This window comes from Cynara cardunculus, assembly GCF_001531365.2.
Source record: "Cynara cardunculus var. scolymus isolate 2C chromosome LG 11, CcrdV1, whole genome shotgun sequence".
In the NCBI taxonomy this organism is placed as follows: Eukaryota; Viridiplantae; Streptophyta; class Magnoliopsida; order Asterales; family Asteraceae; genus Cynara; species Cynara cardunculus.
This window is the reverse complement of record NC_037538.1, coordinates 15,502,083-15,507,528: the sequence shown is the minus strand read 5'-3', so window position 1 is coordinate 15,507,528 and position 5,446 is coordinate 15,502,083.

Sequence of the window (5,446 nt, the reverse complement as noted above, 5' to 3'; positions counted from 1 at the left end):
GAGTTCATTTATTATGATTTGAATATTTATGAAATATGAATAGAGTTCATTAATTATGATTAATACTTTATATTAGGAAACAATCAAAACTTCTATGAAATCACATATTCATCAAATGAAATGGACGGTTGAGATTAGGTTGTATTGGTTGCACAAATGTCAAAGGTTGTATAATAACCAACCTCTCTCTCTTTCTCTCTCTCTCTCTATATATATATATACACACACACACATACACAAACACATAAACCATGAGAGCAAAGCGCATGCCCAATCCCTATGTCGTCTTTGACCACCCCTACCTTAAATCATATCTGGAACTGGCTCTGGCCATCTTCTCCTGCCTCCGGCTCCCGTTTGCAACATAACACCGATGAACCATCCAAAACCCGTATTTTCCATTGAAACATCCAACAAACCCCTCTAAACATTACTATATAAATAATAAAAATAAAATTATTTTGAAATGCATGAAATGGAAGAACAAAAACAACATAGGAATCATCGATTTCTGTTGGTATTTGATGTGAATTAGGAAAGGAATCAAGACGAGATCAAGATCTATGGTTAGTTGGTTACCTAGTGACAGAAACAGACCAATGAGTTGTAATAGAATGATCCTTGGCAGGTCCGTTCCTGACATTTTATGGCCCTGGACGAGCGATAAGAAATGGGCTCTCCATATGAACGGAGTTACAAACAAATCTCAAACAAATGTTTACTTTATCATCAAAAGTAAAATTGCATATAACAAATAATGATACTTCACGCAAAACAATTTCTTCGAGTGGAGGACTAGAAGTATAAAAAACAATCTATGAGAAAAACACTAAAATAACCATAGACCATATACACAGTAACCAAACTGTTGACAAAACCATTGACCATTTTGATAGTAGACACTAGCCAGTAATGACTAGCCAAATACATAGATCATAAATTCATATACACAATAGTCAATACATATAAACAAAAGTACTGCAGGATGCTAACAACCCACAGTTGAACTCTACCCTAGAAGAACTTCTAATCAAAACCTTATGTCCATAGATCAACCTTGATTTTGATGGAATGACAAGTTGAGTACCTTAATTGGCAGTCAAAACTGAAACTCTTTTTGCAATTTTATTGCAGTATACAACTGGACTGGAAATGAATGGAAAGATCTGTTTGGTAAACCGACTTAAGAAAGTGAGTTTTTGGAAGCCGGCGGATTTCTTAAAGTTATGGACTTATTTTTCTAGTAGTTGTAAACGGTCCAGACACAATAGCCAAACACACAAATTGGCAAAAACATACACCATTTTCTTTTTATTAGATTCAATGATTGAAGTTTGAAACTGAAGGTCTTTCAAATCCACAAACAAAAATACAGAGAAATTAGCAACAAACATCAAATTAATAACTAATATTTAAGCAAAAGCTTACCTTTCGGACAAGAATCTCGATTTCGATTTCTTGTAGTGAAGAGCAATTGAGCATGAAATTGGCTGTTGAAATCACAATATCAAATCAAAAGTTTAAAATCAAGAAGTGAGATTTGAGAATTCAGATGTTGGATATTGGAGAGAAGTTAAGCCAATCCGTCAATATCGAATCGAACTCGAAAGATAATCCATAAATTAAAGAGTACCACTGCATGAAAATCCATGGGATTTTCCATCGTGACTTAAGACCTGAAAACAACTAAAACTTCTGGCTCGCAAGAAAGGCGAATAASTGCAACTGAATCGACATAGACATACTTATAAACTTAGCATTGCTGGAAATTGGAAGGTCGGCATTGGTTTGAGTAGATTTCTCGGATACGTGCGTTGTGAAGTAGAAGGAAGGAAGACGAAGAGATTTTCTTGGTTTCTCAATTGCCACGTCTTCAATCGGATTAGTTAGATCTTCAATTAAGTTTAGGGTTGGGCCCAAAGACTTTTGGTCTTACAAAGGTTGGGCCTAATTTTATAACACTAAACATTTTATAAAATATAATACATAACTATTTTTTTGGGGCCCATATTTTCCATGGATCCCAGGCACAATCCCAGCCAGCCCGCCCGCCCTCCCTCCCTCAGGAACAGTCTGATCCTTGGCGTTATCCTCCCCGTACACGTCTTAAACGCCACCATCAACAACCGTAGTTGATTTTTTTAGAATCAAACTCCGCCACTTCAACCGCCACCGGATCATTCACCTCCTTAACAACACTATCCAACAAAATGCCGACGTTCTCCTCAGATTGACCATCAGAGTTCACCATAGGTACCACCAACCATAGGACGACGACTCCCTGGTTAACTCAACGACTGCAATTGCGTCCTCGAAACCCCACAAAATGTGTTCTTCTACAAGATCAAATCAACAACAAATTCATGAGAGAGAGTATGATAAGGATAATGGAGAAATCGTAGAGATAATAACCAAAAATAGATAATTCTAATTATTTATTGAAACTAAAATTTAAAATATTTAAAATCTATCCAAATTAAACTACCCTTTTCTTAATTTTGTAATCAATTTAAATCCGAAAATTCCTTAACCGTTGATCGAAAAAAGGACAACCTAGATGGATTTGTAAGGCTTGTAACATTTGGATGGTTGTAAAAGATTACCCCTATATATAAAATCAACTTCATACGAAAACCGCTACCAAATAAAAGAAAACGAAAAAGTCTTAATCATATGATATATTAATATCCTACAACCAAAAAAGTAACGCATCGATCCGATCAGAACTCCATAACTAATTAGGCGTTTGACAAAGTAATATTTGGAAAATGAGTAAACATCCTCGTCTTGCATCGTTTTCTAAATCTTGACATCTCATCTTAACTCAGCTACAAGTTAAAATCATAAGCCTTTTAAAATCTCGTAATTCTTGTTTTTAACTATTCTATATTTTTCTTAGTTATGTTTTAAAAAGTTATTTGTAATCGACTAAGGGGCCGTTTACCAAACGCTTATTTGGGTAAGTGAACACAAAGTCACGTTACTTTATCGGATGAACATGGTAAGAACCAAAAATCTTACACAAAATCATATTATGCTCCATGGTTACAATTAATATGGGATGCACTAGAATAACCAAGAAAATTAACATTAGGTCTATCAATTTGTTAAGTCTACTTTTAGTTCAATTTAGTGATTTCCATGTTAGGGTTGAATTCTTATTTATACATCTTAGTTTGTTTATAGATATTTAGTTTACCAGATGGAGTTGCTCAATTGATTGAAAATCCTCAAACTAGAGATTATGAGTTCGAATCACCAGGATGCATCAGCAGGTAACATTGAAGTTTCCTATGCCTTCTAAAAGGAATATCATTTCACTTTGACTGTTCTATCATCATGTACAGCAAAGGCTTGTCTGCTATAATTAGGTAACCATGTCAACCTATTTGATTCTCTCCCAAAATATGAAAAATAGATACCTGTGACGGTTATAAATACCGAGTTAGAACGAGGGCTGGATGCCCGTTGCCTTAGAACAAGATCTGAACAGCAAGTTAATGTAGGTCTATTCTCCTGCATGATTGTTGACTATTTCGTCATTTCTACTTAACAAAAAAGATTGGTATCTTCCCAAATTACCAGATCATTCAGATTTTCTTGTTTTGCTTATTTGATTACAGTTAGAATTTTGTTAACAGATCATCGAGAAGTATCTTTACTCGGATAAGAGTCATGAAATCAATCAGAGGTGTCAAACCACTTCTTGCATAGAGAACTTGATCAATGGCAGCATCCGAGCTCAATCAGGTTAGTTCTTGCCAATGATTCTTATGCATTTGGAATGTAATGAATAGAAATGTAGGAAACTGGTGACATTTCTAGGAATATTACAGATCTTCTCCGAATGTTGTGTTTAGCATGTATATAAGATAGCAAGTATAGAAATGGGATGCACTAACCTAATATATAGAATGGCATCAAGGGACCGACTATCTTTTGTGAATACTGCATTTAATATGCTAATACCAAATTTACAACCACTTTTTAAGTCGAATAAACATAAGTATGCAAAGTCCAATATAGGTACAGCAATAAAGAGAGAAAACCTTGCCATGGGAAATAAAAGTGTCCTCCCAGTTACTAAATTATATACAAATATGACTTTAAGAGTTTCAAAAAGCAGACAACTTTCGGCAAGATTGGTGCCCCAAGTCAAATTTGGTACATGAATTTCAATTGCAGGTCATGTCAAGCGTCAAAAAGTGCCCAACTCCTCACAGGCTATTATTCCCCAAAAGGGTAAAACTCATTCAATACATTAGAGAATCAGAAAGAAACTACAATCAACTAGAAAACAACTTCTTCCAGCCAGGAAACATAGAGGAAAACAAAATAGCACCAGAACTATAGCAAGATTCCCCTTAAATCGAATAAAACAAGTATTGCATTCAGAGCTTCACAATAATTATCAGATCCAGGTTTATGCAAAATCAAAAACAGATCTATCTTCAGTCCAAAATGAATCAAATTTTACTAAAATTTGGACAATCACATGATACCCATTCCTTAGCAGAGAGAGGTGGTACAAATAATTCCTATTTGTCTTGTGGCGTCCAACAACTAAACACAACAACATTTAGGATATCCTAATATCAACCCACTTTTAAAGGTTTGAAATCAATCTAAACTTGCACTTACCCAATAGCAAAATAATAACTTTACATTTTTCGAAATCAAACTCAGAATGTAAAATGGACATGGTTTCAATTTGACACCAACATATTTCTATTTGTACTACTTCTTCTCAAGTCTACCTAGTAGCATTTTTTCGCAAAATTTGGATGAATGCTTATCGATTTTGTAGTGCACAAAACACCATTGGATATCCAAAGTCAAAGTGAGTCCTTTACTAGGAAGGAAGGGATTATTATGTTAGCAGCTAATGCAATTCCAAATTACTTACTAACAAAGAATCATGAAAGGAACAAAAAGAACTGATCCATTTAACTCAATTTACAACATGAAGCACCAAACCTTTTTCACCATCAAATTAAACCCACAATTTAAAAGAGACAGTTAATAAAGATCTATATTATACCATAACCATTAGACGGAGAATTCAATACCAAAGTGCAATAAATTTCATTAAACTCGAGTCACGAATTTGAAACTTCAGATCCAAATCAAATTAAACAATTTAAACCTTTTCGTGAATCATCCGAATCCGAATCCAAATCAAAGATCTCGAACAACATTTATCCGATTCTCCTGATACGCCTGCTATCAATCATTTACAGCCGTTTCAGATTCAGTTGATGTAAGGCAAGAGCAACAACCACCGTACGAGTTTCTCACACCGTGAAGACAAATGTGAAAATCGACGGCAAAGCTGTTCCCGACCTGCACCAAGCGAATCAGAAAACCGCCGTAACAAAAGAATCTACTCTTCCGATACCTGAATACACATACATAGATACATAGTCTATATCTATAGCTATAAATA